Source organism: Acomys russatus, chromosome 6, assembly GCF_903995435.1.
Source record: "Acomys russatus chromosome 6, mAcoRus1.1, whole genome shotgun sequence".
NCBI classification, from domain to species: Eukaryota; Metazoa; Chordata; class Mammalia; order Rodentia; family Muridae; genus Acomys; species Acomys russatus.
This window is the reverse complement of record NC_067142.1, coordinates 38,205,732-38,230,047: the sequence shown is the minus strand read 5'-3', so window position 1 is coordinate 38,230,047 and position 24,316 is coordinate 38,205,732. Positions and strand designations below refer to the sequence as shown.

Here is a 24,316-nt window from a genome sequence, read left to right as displayed (position 1 = left end):
TGGTTAAGAACACTTGTTTCTCTAGTAGAGAACCCAGGTCCAGTTCCCAGAGCACACATACCAGCTCACAACCATCTGCAACTCCATTTCCAAGGGATGCAGCTCCTTTTTCTGGCCCCCACGGGCACCAGGCACACGTGATGCAATTACATGCACACTACAAAACATTCTCCACATGAAAATCTCAAGTCACAGAAACACAAATAAGTAAAAAATAAAATAAAATCCAAAAACTGAAAAATAATGTAAATAAGTAAACAAATCCAAAATCAATGGCTTAAAGAAAGGAAAATTTCTCCTCAAACCTTTTAAGAACTTTATCCTCTTCCAATGTCCATCACTTGTAGACACCAATACCCAGACCAGAGTGACGCGCAGACAGTGCTGGAGTCACACTCAGGTTTCAGATTGGATAGCATCTGAGCTTTCAACTTTTCTGTTTAGCAATACTAAATAGTCCATGCAGATTTTCAAAAGTCTGGAAAACCTCCCAAATCAGCAACACTTCCAGTTCCAAGTCCTCCCAACCTGCCATGTCATAGAGAATGCAGGCATGCTTTCAGAGATGCCCTCGGAACAAGCAAACACCTTCATCGAGAGCCCAGTGCTCACTACCTCCTCACTCACTAGCCTCTCAGCCAGCTCCATGCCACCTGGCTTTAGCAAAGCTTCCAGCCCTAGAAGCAGCTTTGCGGTGCCTTCTTGCCTTCATCATCTGTATCTAACCAACCCCTAAGCACGTTCGTCCTTGGTTTACCGTGACTCCCATCCATGCCTCCTCATCATCTTCATCCCACTCTAAATCCACATTACCTGACTAGTCTTCCTGACCCGTGGCTCCTCTCAACCAGCTGTCATGAAGTTAACCCTAAGAGCATATATGTTCTCCACAGAAAAATGTTTAGAGGCTCTCTTCTGCTGACATGAACAAAAACTCCTTAAAGACCTAGCCACTGATGACTCAATAAGATATTCATTTTTTAACAGTAAATAGTTTCATATATAAAGACCAATTAATTGTGGCAAAATTCTACACTTCCTAATTCCAACCTTCCTGTTTAAATATATTTCCACCACACTACAGTATAAATGTGTACTCAACCCAGGCACCTTACCTTTCATTTATTTATTCCCAGTTCCAAGGATTGACTCATACCGCAACAGACAGTAAAACCCTCTCTAGAAATGCTACATTGCATTTTGCACAATACTCTGGGTTCTATCATTCTCTGGACTTAGGCCCAATTTAGGGTATTGTACTGCTTTATTCAACTAAAATATTTCACCTTCTCATAAGTAGGCCTACTGAAGGCAAAAGTCATGTTTTATAGGCAAGACGGTTGCTTTCTAACAGTAACCATTTTGGTTTTTTAACTGAAGGTTTTCTTTCTCACTCTCTATTCAATTGACTTATATTCCTCCCTAAATATCTATTTATTGAATGCATATTTCATCATGTTATTTTGAGAATTACCCAGACTAATCAAATATGATTATAATTTTTAAAATATAAAATTAAATCAAGTATAGTGGTATGCTGGATGGATTTTGTCATTTGGACACAAATTTAGACATCTCTAGGAAGAGAAACTTCAATTGAGAAAACATCTCTATCAGAACGACTGTAGACGAATCTGCATTTGAAGTGGGATGGTGCCTCCTCTGGACAGGTGGCCCTGGGGTGAAGGAGAAAGGAAACTGATCAAGCCATCAGGAGAAAGCCAGCAAACAGCAACTCTCCAGGGCCTCTGCGTCAGCTCCTGCCTTGAGCTCCTGCCTGCCTTCCTTCGATGATGGACCGGGATAAGGAAGTCTAAGGCAAATAAGCCCATCTTGCTTTCCGTCATGGCTTCTTACAACAGTAATAAACAGGTGGGTAGCAAAGGGGATGCTCTGCATTGTTTCCAGGCCATCATATAATAACAAGCATGTCAACTAGGAAAGGCCACGTTACTAATTTAAAAAGCACATTTCATGAAAGAAATGGCAAGTAAATAGTAACAAGAAAGAAGCCTTTCCTTCAGCTTGTCCCAAAGTGTTTTTTTCATTAGCCTTGAAACATATATCATAGTAGGTTCAGAATCAATTGTAAGATCTTGAATATCACTAATGTCGCTGAACGGCTTGAATCTGTATGAATTAGAACAAATGCCGGCCATGCTAAAATTGAAAACTTATCAAGCAGCAAAATAGAAAAAGCCCAAGCATATATATTACTAATCATCAGAGTAATAACTTTGTCATGTGAATGAGGCTCTAAAAACATTCACTATAAACTTAAAAAATGTAAATACAAAGACTGACAATGTACCAGCATCATTATAAAAATAGTTTTCACTTATAAAAACTGGAAAAGTGTACCTCACAGCATCCGCACTATGCACTTGGAGAAACACAGGTACAGCACATAGAATTCAGAAAGCAGAGTGAAAATGATTTTTAGGATTTATTTTATATTTGTGTATGCTTACGTGCACATTTGTCTGAGTTTATAGGCACCACGTGTGTTGTCCCAGGAGCCCAGAGGAGGTTAAATCTCCTGAAATTGAAGCTACAGGTGGTTGTGAGCAACTTGATGTGGGTGCTGGAAACTGACCCTGGGTCCTCTGCAAAGCCATTTAGCTATCTCTCCAACCCTGATAATTTACTACAAAATTATATTATGTCTTTATAGATAGAAACATAAATGGCCTATTTCAAGGTTAAATGCATTTAGATTAATTAATAAGTGTTCTGACATATTTGGATAATACAAATTAATGGAGTAAATCTACAGAACATAACAAAAAATGCAAAAATGTGGTAAAAGACAAAGTCCATGCCATTTCTGAAGGCAGTGAGTACTATCTATTCTACTCATATGAATTATGGATTCACTACTGAAAAATTAAGTTAGAAAGAAAACATTATTGTTTGACTATTTTTATTGTCTTTCAGGGGTGTGCGTGTGTGTGTGTGTGTGTGTGTGTGTGTGTAAGAGCATGTGTACATGATGAGTACAGGGTGCCCTCAAAATTCAGAAGAGGGTGTCAGGCCCTGGAGCTGGAGTCGCAGGCACTTGTGAGCCCCCCAACACGGTTGCTAAGAACTGAACTCTGGTCCCGCGCAGTAGCACAAGGGACTCAACAGTTGAGTCATCTTCCCAACCGTGAAAACATTCTTTAAGATGAAAAAGGAGCTGGGAAGATTTTGCAGCCGCTAAGAGCTCTGGCTTCTCTTGCAGACCTGAGTTCAGTGCCCAGCACCCACATGGCTACTTACAACCATCTATAATCCCAGGTCCATGGATCAACAACCTCTTTTGGCCTCCTTGAGTACCAGTCGTGCACAAAGTGCACATACACACAGGCAGACAAAATACGTATAGACCTAAAATCTTTAAAAAACCTTTTAAAAACATTAACCAAAAAGGAATAAACCTAATACATCATTTTTTGAAAAATCTGTTCCAACGGCTTTTAGAATCAAGACAGCGTGTCCTATATGTTCATTTAAATGCTCCTCACTAAATATGGAGAATGCCTATAATTCTTGCTGATTCCGAGGTTACACTTTAAAATTAAATCAGCAGCATGATGCACATGCCTATGATCCCAGCACTTGTGAGATCGATGCAGGAGGATTGCTGTACATCGCAAGTCTACCAAGGCTCACAGAGTATTTAAGGCCAGCATGAAATACACCATGAAACTTTCTCTCAAAAAGTCTGAAAAATAAATACATAACAGATAGTAACAAACCAGTTGTTTAATTATAGTTGCTATATACATGTTACAGGAACTCGACATTTTGAGATGCCTTAATTTATATTTATGTAAATAAAATATATCCAAATAGAATAGAATTTACTGTCCTTAAAGGTGCATACTGGCTCGTACAAATGTTGATGATATTATACAGTAACCATGTGTGGTAGTTTAATTAAGAATGGCTCCCACAGACTCATATATTTGAATACTTAGTCATTACTTGGTGCCACTGCTTGACAGGGATTGGTAGTTGTAGCCTTGTTGGAATAGGTATGGCCTTGATAGAGGAAGTGTGTCACTATGGTGCGCTTTGGGGTATCAAATACTTAAGAGAAGCCCAGTGTCATTCTCTTCCTGCTCCCTAGATATCCCTATGTTGAACTCTCAAGCTACTTCTCCTGCCATGATGACAATGGACTAAACCTCTGAGACTGTAAGTCTCAATTAAACACTTCCCTTTATAGGAGCTGCTGTGGTCATGGTGTCTCCTCAGAGCAATAGAACACTGACTAAGCCACCCTACAATTCAATGGAACGGACAAGTTATACTTCACAGGACACTGGCCACTGGGGAGTCTGAGAAATAGCAAATTCTGCTTTATCCCATTGATGTCCTCAGCGTAGTCACAGCCAAAAGCATAAATGAATCAGAACAAGGAGAATCTGTTATTTGCAGCAGCAAAGGTAACTCATAATACAAAGGTATATAGAAAAGCAAAGGTATGTGAGCCAGGCATGGTGTCACACGCCTTTAATCTCAACAGAGACATGAAGATCACTGTGAGTTCGAGGCCAGCCTGGTCTACAAAGAGAATTCCAGGACAGCCAAGGCTATACAGACAAATCCTGTCTCAAAAAACAGAAACAAAACAACAAAAAATCCGGGCAGTGGTGGCACACGCCTTTAATCCCAGCACTCAGGAGGCAGAGGCAGGCGGATTGCTGTGAGTTCGAGGCCAGCCTGATCTACAAATGAGTCCAGGACAGCCAAGGCTACACAGAGAAACCCTGTCTTGGAAAACAAAAACAAAAACAAAAACAAAGCAAAGGTATGTATAAAGTATATAATAAAAAATACAGATACACAAAAAGCAAAGGTATATATAAAAATAAACATCAAATAAAGAAACTCATGGAAGAAAATAAAACAAAAGAAAATGTATGAGATGCAAAAAAAAAAAAAACATCCTTCAGGTCAGTTGTACATTTGCCACACTTTTCACTATGGAAGTGAGCAATGCGCTTCTATTTGAGCAAGCTGTTCTAAAGAAGTGAAATTAGGTCATGTTTAATTATGCCCTCAGAGAATTCCTTCAGAATTCACAGCGCGGTAGGTAGAAGGCTGAGTTCTGAAGTCTGACTCCATACGGATGTGCCCCTCTCCACAAGTAGTAACATGCACTCTTTCTCAGGTTACTTAACACTCTGCCTTGACTGCCACCTCAGAAAGCACTGGTGATAGTAACGACTTCCCTGAAGGATGTGGGATGAGTAGTGACGACAAGCATGCATAATATGCATTGCTCAGACCAGTCTCTAACAGTCTCTAGGAAGCCTTGTAAGCACCATGACAATAAGAATGACTAATGGCAAGCTGTATGTGTACTGGGCATGGTAACAGAAATGTGCCAACCACAATGACAGCTTAGTGCCTTTTGCATCTCTGCACACACACACTCCCTCACTAAGGACCTGCCAAGGTCCAGCCACTTGTTTTATTTAGCATCATGCTTCTATTCTCGTTTTACATAGTAATCCACTAACAAACTGGGAGGCAGGGGGGGGGGGGACGACACATTACCTAGCCCAGGCTAGCCCTGAATTTCTGTTCTTCCTGCCTCAGCCTAAGTGCTAGAGGTCCAGGTATGTGCCAGCAGACCCAGGTCCCTAATGAAGCTTTCTATATACAGCTTTGCCCCACAATTCAAATTTAGAGTGTTACACTCAGCTTCACTAGCTCTTGCCTGACTTGTCCACTTTGTAGCTCCCTTTCCCCTTTTCTCTTTCTCCCATTTCTCTGCTTTGTCATTTCTACTTATAGCCAGCACACCTCTGCCCTCCTTCCCTTCTCCTACATCCTTTCTCTCTTTTGATTATGTTCTGCTGGAATATAATCAAAATGTTTACCCAGTAATCTACACACAGCCATTCAAAGGGTAACTTACATACCCTGATATTGCCAAGCTGAGGATCAACCCTACAAAGTCTTAATTATTGCGAAAACTCCTATCTTGAGGAGGACCCGTACTGACAGGAGACGGCGAAATAATTAGTCATATTGGTCTGGTCATGCAGATAGGGATTAACATTTTAGTTCTATAAAATCTAACATACATATAACTGCATTACCAGGATTCATAATACCAATATAAGTTCGAAAACAAATCTCTAGGTCCTTTCCATGGTAAAGCTGCCACTAGCTCTTCCCTGTAGCTGTTTAATAATGGTGACCTCTGGATCTTAGTACTAACAGAATAAATCCCAATGGGACACAGGCCAAACCGGGGGCCTGGTTGCATGACTAGATTTGTATTTCTATGGGTATACACCATCATATTAAGCAAAGCAGGGTAAACAATGAGGAAAATGGGTGGCAAGGCTTTCATCCTCAACAGCAAACAGCAAGTAACCGGAACATGATGAAGTTCCGCAATGGGCCTTCTGCTCAGGGGGGAAAAAGAGCAAGAGAAAATGGTTGCACTTCCAGTTCTGTGCATCTGTGCAGGGCTCTGCTGTACACCATCTTCCAAGTAAAAAAAGTAAACAACTGCTTGAGATTACTGAGTCAAAAGCCACACTTGCAAATCTGTATTTCTTATTAGAATTTGAGTGCCCATCTCTCATGGTCACTGGCTGACGTGCTTTCAGGAGCTCAGCACACAGACGAATGTACATACCTCTCCCCTTTCTGCTGTACTAACACGTTTTCTGCTTCCTGCGTGATTTTATGGTCAGAGGTTAAATTGCTAAGCCTTCACCTTCCAAGAGACACTTTTCCCCTCCTGTAATGGGCTTTCACAGTGTGCTGCAGAGGGATTAGCTCTTCTCCTCAGAACAAAAGCTATGTCTTTGTCCCTGCTGATTGGGCGTGGAGCCCCACAGCAGAGGAGGCTGCTCCCACTCCACAAGCACGGGGATGAAACTGAGAAGCCCTGCCAGCGCCAGCCTCTCCTAGTCTAGACTCTCAGTCAACCTGCCAGCCACAGAGAAAATCCTGTCAAGCACTCGGCTGAAAATTAACTAAGGCATCCTGTTGAGAACCTGATGAAGACGTTATTTGACCACATGGTAAAACTTTGCATTGTTTAACATAGAGATAAGAGAAAAACTTTGTGATTGGTCCATTAACAGTCTCAGTCACCAATTCCTACATGGGTCAGCCAATGTACTTTCTAACTTGTAGCCCCTGGTCTGTATACACTCCTGCATTTAAAAAGCTGCCTAACCAACGACGCATTCAAAAAGCATAGCACATTATCTTTTATTTACAGTTTTTACATTAGATATTTCTTACCCAATTTTTTATTGCAATATTTATCATTGAAAGAACTGGTCAAAATGTAAGTCAAAAGTAATTTTACTATCTTTTTACATAACTATTAATTTATAAAGTTGAACAATGGCAAAATCATTAACCAAACATGGGTATTTAATTAAAACTTAGAATTGGAAAACAAATAGTAGGCAGTAGCTGTAAGATATTAAACAAATCAGGCCAGGTGAGGCAGTAAAAATAAATTTTCTCAAGTATGTTAAATCATAAATGAATTCAGGAATATCTACTATAGAATGAGAAGAATGACATTTTTTCAAATATGATCATATAAATTACATCCATGGCAACAAACAATGTTCAAAATTATAACATGACTACAGCTACAAAAGGTAATGTTCAAAAGTAGATGTTTTTAATATGGTCAAATGATCTTATCTGTTTTCAAAATTGCCTAACACAGTATGTTAATTTAAAAAATAAAAGATATTATAGAATAATAAGAACAGTTCAAAAAACACATATGAATAATATTAATAAAGCATGAATGTGGTTAATTATGAATTAAGAATCAAAGCATGGTATATACAGTAATATAAACTGATTCCCCAAGTTTTAAGAAAATAGAAACTTTATCTGTAGTTATTTCAGGAGTTAATAAACATAATTAACAAAAGAGATTAATGTATTCTTGGAAAATCATCAATGCTTATACACAATGTTATGTCTGTCTTAAAGAAGCATGCCTTAACTTCGAGAGTATATGCAAATCTATGCCTAGGAAAGAAAAGCATTCAAGGTGAAAAAGAATAAGAACCAAGTGCACACACAGTGATAGGCAAGAAATGGTAAATACTTCATTTCTATTACTGTAGAGAAAAAATCTACAAAAATTAAATATATTTAAAAATATAACATTTAATGTGCAGTCATCATCAAACCCTTACCCAGACCTAGTCAAGGGACAGGACATTCTCCACAGTTAAGTGGAGACTGGGGACTGATTTTCACAGGAACTCTGGTGCCCCATATTTGGCCATGTCCCCTTGATGGGGAGGCCCGATGGCACTTGGAGGAAGGATAGCAGACTACTAAGAAGAAACCTGATACCCTAGCATCATATTCAAGGAGAGGAGGTCCTCTTCAGTCACAGTCGTAGGGAAGGGGAATGGGGTGAAAGTGGGAGGGAGGAATGGGAGGATGCGTGGGATGGGATAGCAATTGAGATGTAATATGAATGATTTTATTTTTCAATAAAATTTTTTTTCAAAAAATACATACATAACATTTAATGAAACCAAGTTAAATCTATAATACATGAATAATATAAAAATTAAAAGAATTAAAAGCTGAAGAGATAAGTCCGCAGTTAAGAACACTGGCGACCCTTCCAAAAGACTTGGGTTTGATTTCCAGCACCCACAGGGTGGCTCACAACCATCTGTAACGCTAAAGAATCTCTTCTGGCCTTTGTAGTCATTGCATGCATGCAGTACACAAACATACATGCAGGCAATCAACCATATACATTAAAAATAAATCAATGTTTTTTAAGTTACCAAAATGCTACAACTGTTAAAACCACAAAATGGAACGGCTCCATCAAACATAGCATTAAATATCTTTTCTCTCCATGGATTATCTCACCAACAGAAAGGCAAGGAAAGCTAGCCTTGACTTGACTTCTCTGTCAGCGCCACTAAGACCCGGTGCTGCACATCTACCACGTCATGGACTTGAGAGACTTAAGCTAGAGTGATGGCTTCCGGGGCCCTGCAGCATAGAAAGGGAACCACCATTCACAGTAACCTATTGTATAGCTCATGAGTAACTAGACATAGCTTTTGTTCTGAGGAGAAGAGATAATCCCTCTGCAGCACACTGTGAAATGTGCAGATCGGAAAACAGCACAGCCAAGGTCCTGTGCCATGGCGCACGCCTGTGATCCTAGCACTCGGGAGGCAGAGGCAGGCAGATCTCTGTGAGTTTGAGGCCAGCCTGCTCTACAGAGTGAAGCCAGGACAGCCAGGGCTACACAGAGAAACCCTATCTTGAAAAAAATTCTAATATGTATTAAAAACACAATATTGGTTAGGATACTGAGTAAGAAGAATTCTCAACCACTGCTGGTGGGAGTGTAAATTAGTACAACCAATATGAGGAATAGTGTGGAAGTTTCCCAAAAATAAAATAAATTTGGGCTAAGAACATACTAAATTTATCATGCATGAGACCCCTGAAGTCAACCCGCCTCCCACACCAATGATGTCTACAAATCTACTATATGACCCAAAGGAAATAATATCAACGCATCTAGGAAACTCATGTACTATTATATTTATTGCTACACTATTCATGACATGTGTTCAACTTAGATGCCTATCAACAGATAAATAAAATGGAAAGAACAAAATATGATTCGTTCGCAGAAAAGAATGCTGGCTTTTCATCTGTATAAGAAGAGATGGAACTGGAGGACACTTTGTTAAATGACTTAAGGCAGACAGACAGACAGACAGATACAGCATGTCTCTCATAAATGGAAGCTGGAGATGTCTGAACGTAGATTAGTGATTACAAGCAGGGAAGGGCTGAGGCTACATAGATGGAGGGTGGGTAAGATATAACAAACACTGCTAGAGTGATGGCTTCCGGGGCCCTGCAGCATAGTGAGGGAACCACCATTCACAGTAACCTATTGTATAGCTCATGAGTAACTAGAAGAAGCTCCAGACACAAAATAATGAGTGAGACAGCTGTGCTAATGGTCTTAAATTGATTAGTGCCTATTATATACATGTACTAATGTCCCAGATTTTAAATGTTAAGTTTTCTGTTAGACATAAGTCATTCTGAGAATAAAAAAAATAAAATATCAGTCAGTCCCCGCTTAAAATTAAAATAAATAAATAAAATAAAATAATGTAGAAAGGGAAGTAGTGAAAGGAGAAATGCAAGATGAAGGAAGTCTGCAGAGGAGACGGCGACAGCATGATGGTGCAGCTGACAGTGCATGTCACAGTGACATAAGGGAAAGCAATAGCATGGCGACCGGTGGCAGTGCACTTCCCAGTAGGCATTAGAAAATGTAATAGCCCCTACCAGGACCTAGCCGACGAACATGATATTCTCCACCGTTGAGTGGAGAGTGAGATCTGACTCTCACACGAACTCTAGTGCCCCTTTTCTGTCCACGTCCCCTGGATGGGGAGGCCTGGCGGCACTCAGAGGAAGGATAGCAAGTTACCAAGAAGAGACTCGATATTCTAAGAGCATGTATAGGGGGAGGAGGCCTCCCTCAATCACAGACATAGGGGAGGGGAGAAAAGAAGGGGGGAAGTGGGAGGGAGGGAAGAATGGGAGGAAACAAGGGAAGGGCTAACAATCAAGATGTAATATGAATAAATTAATAAAATTATAAAAAAAAGAAAATGTAATAGCTGAGTGGTGACTCACAGTACACACCATAGTGCACATACGAAAATGCATAATGATGACATGCTATACATGCACACATTGCCATCGACATCTGGCATGTCTATAAAGCCTCATGATAGCTTTATAGATTATCTAGTGTAAGTGTAACTGGACACTTTTGATGAACTCAACTAGAATCTGAACAGATAACTACATTCCCACCACTCTTTCTCTGATAATTTATTAATTATTTTCTATGTGTATATGGGAGTCCCCGCAGCATACTCTGTCTGTGCAGCACATTCATGCAGTGCCTGGGAAGGCCAGAAAAGAATGTTGGATGCCCTGGAACTGGAGTTACAGATGGTTGTGAGCCACGTGGGTGCAAGCGACCAAACCCACGTCCTCTACAAGAACAACCAGTCCTCTTAACCAATGAGCCATTTCTTTATCCCCTCCCTCATAATGTTTTGTTTGTTTTTTTATATATTTTATTAATTTATTCTTGTTACATCTCAAAGGTGATCCCCTCCCTTGTATCCTCCCATTCCTCCCTCCCTCCCATTTTCCCCTTACTCCCCTCCCCTATGACTGTGACTGAAGGGGACTTCCTCCCCCTGTATATGCTCATAGGGTATCAAGTCTCTTCTTGGTAGCCTGCTATCCTTCCTCTGAGTGCCACCAGGCAATGTTTTTAAACCACTGAAATATGCAGCAACTTACCTTTTGAGATTTAGATGTAGAGTTTGCATGTGAAGTGAAGGGTAACAATCAAGGTCAGGGCTAGTGAGATAGACAGCTCAGCAGGTAAAGGCAAGCCTGAAAATCCCAGGACACACACAGTGGACGGAGAGAATCAACCACTGAAGCTGTCCTCTGGCCTCTGCATGTATTCCATGGCACATGAGAGCGCACACACACACACACACACACACACACACACACACACACACACACACACACACAAACCACACTAGATATAGATATAGATAATTTTAGGTAAAGAACAACCGACAACATAAAACTATTTAGGGCTAAGACCTCTGTTTGCATAGAGGCTGATGCCTTGGGCTAGAGTGAGCTCCTGAAGACTCACAAGGCACCCATCAATACTGCAGACACGGATGGCCCATTTCCCTTCTTCCTCAGCACTTGACCACTGAGGAAAAGCTACAGTTTCCAATCTCCTTTTAAGTGAGGGTAAGCACTGTCAAGGACTAAGTCCCTAACAAGGGAAGTGAGGTATCAAAGCTGTCCCTGCCTGGCCTCTGAAGAAATTCCTGCCTACTGCTCTTGGCTGCCGTGTGACTTGAACTTGGACAGAGTTAGTGCCCTGGCTTTGACTCTACAGACAGGAATAAAAGCCTAGATAATAAGAGAAAGAGCACAGGGAAAGAAACACGGAGCCCTGGATAACTTCACAGAGCGGCACCCTCCAGCTGGACCATCTGCTTTTCAGCCTCCACGTTCTCAGGCCTCTGTTTGGAGGATTTCCATTCCCAGCAGATTGGCCATTATTCTTTAGAAGACAGATTAAAACTGAATGGACAATTTTGAAAGCTGATTTAGAAAAACAGCTTTAAGGATTATCCTCGAACACACAGAAGGTAGGGAAAGGACCAGAAAAAAAGTTGAGCTTCAAAGCTGGTCTGGAAACTAGCATAGCTTGGATTCTAACAGCACTAGTACTTTTAGAACAAAGGCTGCAGGTTCATATGGATGGATGGATGGATGGATGGATGGATGGATGGATGGATGAATGGATGGACAGATGAGCTTTCCTCTCTACAAAAATCACATGACACAGAAAATGCACAAGATACACAGATAGTTCTCTCCTTTATAGCAAAATCATGACAGTGTTTAATAATGGAGGTATCATTTCTTAATATCAAAACTTAAAGAAAACTTCAGTTTCTTTGTATGTGTGCATGCACATGTGTACATATGCATGTAGAAGCTACAAGTTGAATCAAAGTGTCATACACAACCACTTTCCACCTTGTATTTTTTTTTTTCAACAAGGTCCCTCCCTGAACACGGAGCACAGGGATTCAGACAGAGTACCTACCCAGCCAGCCCTCAGCATTCTCCCAGCTCCACTTGTCCAACTCTGTGGCAAGACACACGCCACTGCACTTGGTTTGGTTTTGTTGTTTTAATAGGGGCTCTAGAAGTCAAACTGAGGCCCTCAGGCTTACAACACAAGCACGTTTCTGGCAGCCAACTCCCCAGCCCAACTCAGTCTCTCATTTCTACTTACACAAAGTCTGACCTTCAAAATATAGGACCTTAGCCAGGTGGAGTGGCTCAGACCTTTAACCCTAGCACTCAGAAGGCAGAGACAGGCAGATCTCTCTGTGTTCCAGGCAGAACTGGTCTACATAGCAAATTCCAGACCAGCCAGGGCTAGAGAACCTGCCTCAAACAAAAAATAAGAAAGAAAGAAAGAAAGAAAGAAAGAAAGAAAGAAAGAAAGAAAGAAAGAAAGAAAGAAAAAGAAAGAAGAAAGAAGAGAAAAAGAAAGAAAGGAAGGGAGGGAGGGAGGAAAAGAAAGAAAGAAAAAACTTAGGGCCATATTTGATTCTCATTCATCCCAGCAACTAGAGCTCACCAAGCGCTGACGGCCGAGTGGCCCTGCCCTGCTCCATCGTCCCCACACAGAGCTGCTTCACTGTTCCTCTAGGACTCTGTCTGGCTGCTGGCATAAGGAGAATTTTTAAAGATAACCTTGTTTTTGGTAGGAAAGAAAAACACATAAAATTTACAAGTCCAAGCTGAGCTTGGTCTCTGTCTCCACTATCAAACCTACCTAAAAGAAAAAAAAAAATCATTAAGCTACTTTTCATGGATTCGGGCACATTTCCTGTTAGAAACAGTGATTGGACAGATGCTCACTTTAGCATGAACTATGTCACACCCACTTTACAAAGGATATTAGACTTTTGCTAATAAAAATGTGTATTAGAAAATGAAAGGGGATTTATCAAACTCTCTCTCTAGAATACATAAACTACAGATTAAAATGTTTACTAAACTTAGTCAATTTTTACATCAAAGAGAAATTAAAATATCTAATGCAGTCTATTCATTTTGAGATTCAAATGGTTTGCACAATTACTATATTTTATTACAAAATGCAAATGCTATACATGCCATAGAAATTACCCATAAGAAATGAAAAGTTTATAGCTATGATCTTTATAGATGTGATTGCTGAATTTTATCCAAGGCTCTGGTCTTGTACCCTTCCTTTTGTCACTGCCAGTTTTGCTATGTCAGTCACCCTGCAAACAGCTTCCTCATTTAATGAATGCTGGGCATGCACCCAGCCTTCCATTCTTTGTCCCTTTGAAACTACGACATAAATGAAATTTCTTAATATAGTAAGTCCTCATTATTTGTGGTATTAGTTCCAGTCCACCCCAGAGATAGCCATGGATGCTCAAGTCTCTCCTATTAAATAACGTAGACTAGCAGTGTGCTAAGGTACTGATGATAATGCCATTCATCTACCTGAGAGACATGATCTGCTATTAGGTCTAATTTTATGTCATCACATCACTCATAGAGCCCTGAACTTGTGGGCTCTAATCAAGAGTCCCTGAGAAAGGAATGTGACTCCTTTATCAACTTGGTTTAATTAGTTCTTGCTGAAAATGAAAACACCTTTGGAAAATGTAAAGGAACTAGGCATGTGGAGAAAATGTAGCTACGGAGGTGGAGCAAAGAAAGGTAACAACGCCTCAACTGAGTTGGCTGATATGTTCCAGGCAGAATAGGCCAGTGTGCCTGCCACTGAGGGAGCAAGGAGAAAGAGCTGCAAAGGGTGAGGTTAAAATATGACAAGAGTGATTCAAGCCAAGCTATAATAGAAAGCCATGTAGATCTTTGAAAAGTCCTTACTACTTCGTTACCAATTGAAAAGGATACACAGAGGGTAGAGAGGGAATTATTGGCAGAACAAGGAGCAGTTTTGAAAATTGAAGTTGTAAATAAATTTCCATTATTATATTCAATGTGCTAGGCAATGTATTTTAAAAATTACTAAAAGATGAAATCCTACCTGTCATCAGTTCAGATCTAGTTGAAAACACAACATACTCAAAATAAAAGTATTTACACAAAAAGAGCATTAAACGAGCTGTCCTTCTGTCTCACAAAGGAGCTTTGGCAAACTCATACTCTCCGCAAAGTCACAGAGCTGGTTGCTGCTCAGGGAGTCTGGAAAAGAGTTCATCAGATGAGCAGTCCACAGCAGCCACAGATGCAGGGCACATTGAAGACTAACACTCCAGAGCACTTCCGAAAAATAGAGAAGCATGGCTCATCACCACTTGCCTGCACAATCTCCAAAACCTCTTCCCTGTAATCCTGAAGGAAAGCAAAGCTCATGTCCAGACTGGTGCATGAACCCAATGGATGGAAAGATAAAGAGCCTCTGTGTTCTGACAACAAAAAACTGCCAAAGCTTTGCACATAAAGACTATTTTTTCCTTAACAAAAAGTCTCTGTTTTCTGCGATTTCTCAAAGCTACAAAGGAAAAAGGATAAGGGAAGTCAATCATTATCCTACAAGTATCTCGAGCCAACTTCTCTCAATCAAGATCAAACTCCACTGGCTAATACAAAAGTACATGCCCTAAGTACTCTCACTGCGGCACTAGTATCTGGCAAGCCCTGAGCTAGGACAGCAGCCATGACTCAGGCACATACTCCTTACACCCACACTTCAACCCAACCTAGGAGACATGGCCCAACGGGGTATGCAAAGCAATTATAAGACTACCATCTATATATCCACCAATAGGACAAACAATCATTAAAGCAGACTCAAAGAAAGTGATTTCAAGGAGATTCTAAGGCTAAAACATTACTAGCAGTATAAAAACAAACTCTATGTAAGGATATATTAATGAACAATCTTCAACAGGGATTTTTTTCATTTTACAAGTACAGGCATTGGGCCTGCATGTAACATATGCAGCCGAGTGCCAGTGGAGGGGCGGAGGGGATTTGAACTGAGTTACTACTGGAGTTAAACTTGAGGTGCTGGAAACCAAACTCAGGTCCTCTGCAAGAGCAGTGTGTGTTCTTAACCCCCGGGCCATCTCTCCAGCCCTTTAATAAGGTGGGGGGGGATGTTTTTTGTTTGTTTGTTTTTGGATTTTGGGGACAAGTTTTCTTCATTGTAGCCCTGGCTATCCTGGAAGTCACTATGCAGACCAGGCTGGCCTCTAAAATATGGCAATGCATCTTTATCTGCCTCTGAAGTGCTGGGATAAAAGGCATGTGCCTCCACATCCAGCTTTTAATAAGTCTGTATACAGTACTTTAAACCTAAGGACCAACTGACAATGTAAAGTACAAATTGTAGACCAGAAGTTTTGTGAATACCTTAACTAAACTGAATTGGCAATCTGTGCGCACAGAGATAGCGCACTGCTTTAGTCTTGGCTCTTCCGCTCACTCCTTAACTCCGGAACCTTGGCCTGAAAGACCATCAAGGAGCTCTACTTTCTCAACAGTAAAAGGCCACTGCTGCAGAATCTGACATAGAGTTGTTGAAACGCTCAAAATTAACTTAAGAGTATATGTGTACAACCCCATTTTGCTCTGAAAGTTACATTTACATTACATAGATGAATATACTATAATGTAATGCAGTGGCACTATTTCAAATAGGTAAAGACAATGAAATATAGCTGTCTTCTACAAATTTATACCAAGTTTTATTCTTTCAAAACACAGTCCATATAAAGTTACGGCATCTACAGCTAAGGGTGCGTACGCTCAGTGGTAGAACATTGGCTTAGCATGTACGAGGCCTCGGATTCAACCCCACAAACAAAAACATGTTTCAATGATCAGCATGCTTCACAGAAGTGCCGGTAACTGGTGCTGCATACAACTTCCTTATTCCACATTACCAGAGAAGTAACATGAGTTTTTACACTCTGCTACGTTACTTGCACTTCAATCTCAGATCTCTGCTTTGTTCTAGACCGAGACACATTTTCAGTGGATCTATTTATCTATATTGTGAGGAAATTTAAAAAGTAGTATCTCTAATTTCAGGACTATTAGAATCTAGACAGCACAATACTATATGGATTCACTTTCGGCCATCAAGCACTGACAGGAAGAAACTAGCCAACTCACTATAAGCAATATAAAATGTAACTAAACATTATAATACATTATTGAAAATATTTTTAACAAATTAAAGGAAAAGATCAGAAGAATGAATGAACAGATGAAGAGACAGTGGAAAAATACTAACTAAACAAAACAACTATATAGAATATCTAGAACCTAAAAAATAAAAAGGAAAAAACTTACTTGAAACAAGTCACTATATGGGTTTACCAGAAAATTGGTAACTACACTGTAGATCAGAAAACCTGAATACTGAGTGCAAGAAATTACACAAAGTAAAGCAACACAGAAAAAGGACACTGAGTAAACAAAGACCCTCTAGAATTTGAGGAATTACACCAAATAGACTAATAAGCAAAAGCTGTGTACGGTCCTAAGGACAGAGGAGAGAAGATAAAAGAAATATGCTTGGTGAAAAACAGTAATCTATAAATTTACAGGCCCATGAGGCCCACCCAGAGGAGATACAGCAAACTTAGACAAACACAGGACAATCACACTGCTGACAAATTCCAGTACACGGAAAACATTGAAAGCAGTAGTGGGTATACAGTCTCACACAAGGCAATATTGGCCACTGTTTCTACCAAGGTAGCATTTAAACCTCTGACAGGTGTGGTGGCACACCCTGTAAGCCTGTCCCTGAGATGCAGAGCAGGAGAACCATGAGTCTCAGGGGGTCCAGGATGGGCTCCACAGCAAGGCCTTGCTCCTATCCCCACCAAAAAATTAACTGGTAAATATTTTTAAAACTAATAACAAATGGCAGAGTTCTTCCTAACCATATCAATAACTGCATCAAATGTAAATGTACTACACACTAATTATAGTCAGTAGCTGTCAGACTAGGTATACAAGCAAAACTCAAATATATATTACCTGATAAATAGAAATAGTTCAGATAATTTTATAACAGAAATGGAAAAAGAATTTCATGCAGACAGTAATCACAAGGAAGCAACTTTACATATACTAAATGAAGACAGAATGTGTTACTAAAGACAGAGAAAATGGCATATATAAAATAGCTAGCTCATAAAGAAAAGAAACAGCTAGGGCTGGGGCTGGCCACACACCTGGGATACTCAACTCAGGAGGCAGAGACAGAAGGAGCACAAATTTGAGTATGACTTGGCTGCAGAGCAAGCTCAGGCAGCCTTGAGACCCTGAAGCAGAATATGGCAAGGCACTTCAGGTGTAACTCAACGGCAAGTCACCTGACCAGCAGTCGTGAGAAGAGATCACAGTCATAACCATCATCTCACAAAATAAATTCACAGTATATGAAACAAAAACTAAGAAATCTGAAAGTTGGAAATCAAATTCACAATCACATATAAAATGCTAACATTCCTCTCTTGGTAATTGAAAAACACAAAAATGTCAGAAAGGACAGAAGATGTGAAGAATGCTACCTAGCTTTACCTAACTGACCATTACACACCAGTGCATCTCCACGAATGCAGGATATAAATCGTAATTATGGCATAGTGAATCTTAACCAAGATAAGCCACATTATGAAGCCATAAAATAGATCACATCTTTCCGAGGACTAATAATATATAGAGTAAATGCTCTGACTTAAATTAAAAGAAAAAAATAAATTCTAAAAATGTATAGTCAATAATAACAATAAACCAGAGGAAATGGAAATTAAATGCTATATTTCTAAATTATGCATGTGTTGGAAACAAGACACAGTAGAATCTACAAAAGATTTGTAAGTATGAAATTATGAAAGCAACTGTCCAAACTTATGGGTCACAATTGAAGCACTGCCTAAAGGTGAAATTATATATTTATGCTTTTGTTAGATCGGTGATTCTCAATCTGTGTGTTGTGACCCCTTTATAGACTGAATGACCCTTTCACTGGGTCTCCTAAGGCCATCAGAAAACACACATTTATATTATGATTGGTAACAGTAGCAAAATTACAGTTATGAAGTAGCAACAAAAAAATGTTGATGGTTGGGGGAATCACCATAACGTGAAGAACTGTATGAAAGAGTCGCAGCATTAGAAAGGTTGAGATCACTGTATTAGATAAAAGACTTTAAGGTCAATGCTCTGACTTTCCAAAGCAAGAATCCTAAAGAACTCAATCACAAAGTAAATATGAAAAGAAAACAATAATGAGCAGAAATCAATTAAGCAGATAAAACAATTGCAGACAAATAAACTCTGGCTGACTGGTTCAACTCAGATGTTCTAGCTCAAACTCCTCTTCAAGCTCACTGACTCAATCTGGCTTTTCTTACCTTCTCACTGAATTGTTCCGCTCGGCCTCAAACTAATGCTGGCAATTTATTCTAATCTTCTGGCTCCTTCTTATCCTCTGGCTTCAACTAACTGCCTCTGCTGACCTGCACTGAACAGCATAAACTCAACATGGTTGTCAGCATAAGGTTATTGTGTAATTCAAATGCTAATTTCTATACCTCCATATCTGGCTGCAATCCTTGTTCTGAGAATCTCCTGTCTCAATGTTGTGTAAACCCTGCTCCCCAACTGTCCCCTAATAAGCCAATAAAGCAGCTTTCAGCCAATCACTGACCAGGGGGAGGGGGGAGAAAATAGGGCTAGACTTCCTGCCAGGCAGGGGAGGAGGAATTAGAGGAGGAAGTAGGGTACTGAGCCCATCCAGGAGACATCCAGAGAGAGAGATGGAACAGAAAAAGCTACAAAGTACAAGTATCTCTGGGATGTACACTGGGAGGAAGCCAAATTAGCTTAGAGGGTTAGGAATAAATTAATAATTGCTCAGTTCTTATATTGTAAAGCTTATTAAAATAATATAATAGTCTCAATTATCTGTGATAGCCATGTTACGAGAGAAACAGAAAAACAAACATCGTTTTATAAAGATAATGTTAACACATGGTTGCTTTCTTCTACAAACTAACCTTAAAAGCGTGTCCTATGAATGTGTCTGTATTCTAGTGAGAGGGACTAAAGGTGGGTGGCAGCTGCATCACAGAGACCTAGAAGGCTTTTGGATGTGACCAGAACAGTCATGTTGCTAGATTAAAATTCCTCTACAGTGGTATAAATTTATGAGCAGCATACTGCATAATAGGGGGAAATTATACGGGATGACAAAACAATGAAAAGACTTTTAAAGTTGGGGGCGGACAATTAGTAAGAGGTAAGCATTTTCATCCACTAGCACACATCACCTCAAGTGCCGTCAAAGCACAAAGCATCATATCAGGCATATGAAATTCAGTTACACTGGCATTATTTATTGTATTTGAAAATCTGACTTAAGGAAATTACTAGAACACCACCACAAATATAAATGCAATACAGAACTAGGACTTACATGGAGCCAAGCAGCCAAACAATGCCATAACTCAGGAATGAGAGAAATCCTCAACTTTACTGTTGTCACAGGTCATCTATGATTCCGGGTTACTGAAATACCCTGGGACTGGCCACTCACTCATCTGCATGCTCCTGAAGTCCACTGATGGTAGCTATGAGCAGAAACATGCATGTGCGGGGAAGCTCCTGACTTCCACCAAAGCTGAGACTGAACAAAACTCAAGCTTGGTCCAGATTTACCTACGCATCCTACTTCCTGGATGAGAAGAGGCTCACTCAGAGCAAAGCAGTCTTGAGCTACCTCACAGGGAAGCACAGCCTGTGTGGTGATACTGAAGAGGAGAAGAGTAGACAGCATGGAAAAGTGACTCATGGATTTCCATTCACAACTTGTATGGCTCTGCTGTAGCTGGGACCATGAAAGCCTGAAGCCACAGTGCTAGAAACCGCTACCTACATTACTTAAGCCTCATTACTCCTGGGGAAATTCTCCTGATTTACAAGGGGAAACTAGCCTTTGTAGATTTTCTCACCTATGATGTCTTAAGCCAGAACTTGAGCCCAAGTGCCTGGATGAGTTCCCAAATCAGAAGACTTTCATGTGCCACTTTGGGGCTTTAGTATGCAGGCTGTCTGACCACTTCTTCAAGATACCTATCAATAACAAGATGGCCAAGTAGGGCAGGAAGAGCATATGCCAAGCAAGAGATGCTTGCACTGTTTGTTTTGCTCCATGCTATCCCTAGGGACCTACATTCTGTCTTTTCTGTTCTTTTTAATAAACAGCACTTACGTTAAGAGGTGTGCAGTGTGAGTCACCACAACTATAGTACAGTTGCAACAAAAGGCTGGGCGTGGTGGCACACGTCTTTAATCCCAGCACTCAGGAGGCAGAGGCAGGCGGATCACTGTGAGTTTGAGGCCAGTCTGGTCTACAAAGTGATTCCAGGAAAGCCAAGGCTACACAGAGAAACCCTGTCTCAAACAAACAAACAAAACAGAAAAAAACCAACAAACAAACCAAAAGCAACATGAAACTTCAACACAGACTGACCATGGGAATGGAGCTGGCTGAGTGCCTCCTGCTGTCAGTCATAAACAGAGCAGAGAACTGGTCTCACGGAGCTACTAGATACAATGATGCTAGAATAAATAATAATAGACAGAAAATATTATGCAGTGTAACACTTAGTCAGTGTTGAATGTTTACTAAAATAGTGCGAAAAGTGAGAGGAAAAGAAGTCATCAGGAAATACATGTTCTGTCACCTCCTCCCTTATCTAGCATTTAAAAAAAAAAAAGCTGAAGGGTTTTTTTTTAATCTAAAGATCCTTCTCCAGCCCCCCGCCCCCCAAAAAAAACATGTAGTAAAAAACAAAGACAATGGCTAGCTGTGATCCCACTTTTTTACGGTCTGATTCAGAACAGCTCTTCCTCATCACCTCACTGGAAATAAATAAGAGGTGATCACGTTCAGCAAGCATATTAATAGCAGAGGTACTTCAATCATGTAAAATCAAAGTGTACTGTTTCCTCTAGTTATGATCATTTGGTTCTCAAGAATTCTGTGTGTATGATAAAAATCAGTCCCATGTAATGATTTTTTAAAATTTAAACAAATTGGCTAGATCTGGGTAGGGGTTTGAAGTTTACGGCCTGTATTGTCCTCGGCTGGTGCCATAGTTTGAGCAGGACCCCTGGGCCCAAATCTGCCTATCATAATGTTCTACTTGTAGGTTTCTAGGACCCTCTGGATCCTTCTACTTTGCTATTCTCCCATGCTTCTCTCATCTAGAGTCCCAATAGGATGTCCTCCCCTCTGTCCCAGTTTCCTGGTTAGTGAAGACTTTCATGGGACATGCCCCTTGGGCTAGTATGCAGATATAAGTGAGTATATACCATTTGAGTCTTTCTGCTTCTGGGTTAATTCACTCATTATGATCATTTCCAGTTCAATGGACAGGACATTCTCCACAGTTGAGTGGAGAGTGGGGTATGACTTTCACACGTACTCTGGTGCCTCACATTTGACCACATCCCCTGAATGGGGAGACCTGGTGGCACTCAGAGGAAGGATAGCAGGTTACCAAGAAGAGACTTGATACCCTATGAGCATATACAGGGGGAGGAGGTCCCCCTCAGTCACAGTCATAGGGGAGGGGAGTAAGGGGAAAAATGGGAGGGAGGGAGGAATAGGAGGATACAAGGGAGGGGGTAACCATTGAGATGTAATATGAATAAATTAATAAAATAAAATTTTAAAAAAAGAAAGAAAATTGCAATTGTAAGTGAAAAATACATAATTAAATATAAAGAAAATTTATACCTAAAAAAAAATTAAACAAATTTAGTAAGTGTTGAGATTATTTCTGTCTCCAAATTAGGATTGTCTACACATTCCTTTTAACATCATGTGACACTTTAAGAGAGACCTGAAAGTAAGAGAGAAAATAATAGAGAAAGGGAGGGGACTCCAGGGAGGTGGAGAGAAAGTAGGCAGACAGTAAAGGGCAGTGCAGACAGGAACAAGACATGATATGTGCATTATGGGAACATTACAGTGAAGCCAATATATATGTATAATTAAAATGAGTCATCAAAAAGAGGCATTTTTATATGTTCAGTAGATAAACAAACAATCAATAAGTGGAACAAACTGCCATTGAAACTTAGAGTCCAACATAACACTTTGAATGTCTGCAAACCCGGCTGGTCATTGTAGACAAGACACGGTCCAATAACAGCAGAAATGACAGTTACTATGGACGTTAACCAAAAGTGGGGGAAGAGGCGAGCGCTGTAATGTGTCCTCCCAGAAAAACTGACAGAAAGAAACAGGCCCTGAGAGATGACACACATCCAACCAGAAGGCGGGGGGGAAAAAAAGGTGGAATCAATAGAGGAAAATGAACAAGGAGAAACTAAAAGAAAATGAGCAATGCTGAGAAGCCTCCACCCGAGCAGCAGTCACACCTGTAGATGATAAGTGGCACTCCCAAAGAAACAGACACATCATTCGGTCCCAGCCACCTTACCAAACAACCTCGGCGCACACAAGACTCACTGCTCTACATGAGACAAAATCAGGGTCTCAACCATAAATCTTTTTGGGCTCTAGCCCAACTGTAGCATGTAGTGGTCACATGTGCTTATAATTCCAGTACCAGTACTAAGGATGTGGAGAGTGGATCCCTTGCACCCTGGTGGCCAACCAGTTTACCTCTAGGCCCCACTGAGACCCCTCAGCTGAAAAAAACAAGGCGGATGACTCTTGTGAAGTGACACCAGTGTACACCTCGGGCCTCTACATGAGCCCTCACCCACATTCACACACATGCAGCCCATGCACAGTAAAGCATGTAAACAAGGAAAACACGGGCAAATGAAATTCCTGCATGATTGCCTAAGATTTGTTTGAGTGGAGAAAATGGTGGGACAAGAAAATAATGTCTAAAAGAAGAGTTTTTTTATTAAAGAATTAAGGACTACTCTGAGCAAAACAGCTACATGACTGAAAAACAATTATGACTAATAAATTTAATATACTCACCTGCTTTCAAAATTTTAATGTCATGGCCAAAGGCGTCTTATTCTTGGATTTGTTTTCAACTATGAGACTATATTTTCTTTAGACTGGCAGTTTCATTAATGGGAAAAAGTGGTAGGGGGTAGCCAGATTTACAGAATGTATGGTCATTATTACAGAATTTTATTCATTATCTTATATTTTTAAAAATCAAAAAAATCACTATAAAATTCTTATATATTTTGCAGAATCTTTAGTTAGAAGTAACTGTTATGAAAAGAATATTCTAGCCTGAGATAATAACATAATTAAATAAATTTAATGCACACTTATAATTCTTAATTTTTGTCATTGTTGAATCCTGCCATTCTCCTCAGTACAAGATTTAGAATCAAAAGCCTTCACTGGTGTACTGAGGCATTATAAAAGGAATGTGCCTGCTTAAATTATTATGAAAATCTGTTTAAAGTGTGTGGGTGTGGGTGTGTGCATGTGCGTGCCTGCATGTGTGTGTGTGTGTGTGTGTCTGTGTGTGTGTGTCTGTATGTGTGTGTGGTATGTTGCTATTTCCATTATCCCTCACAGCTTTATGATAAAAAGTAAACAGGCTTCAACTGCTCTCATTTTAAAGACTCGTTTTTAAAA

General features: G+C 40.2%; 1 protein-coding gene and 1 pseudogene across 1 annotated transcript in view; one reads left to right on the top strand and one right to left on the bottom strand.

Annotated features, from left to right (window-relative positions):
* Window positions 1-24,316, bottom strand: part of Dennd1b (DENN domain containing 1B) — a 204,839-nt gene that overhangs the window by 161,468 nt on the left and 19,055 nt on the right. The gene's annotated exons all lie outside the window — the stretch shown is intronic.
* Window positions 17,263-20,891, top strand: LOC127190885 (glutathione S-transferase Mu 5-like; annotated as a pseudogene).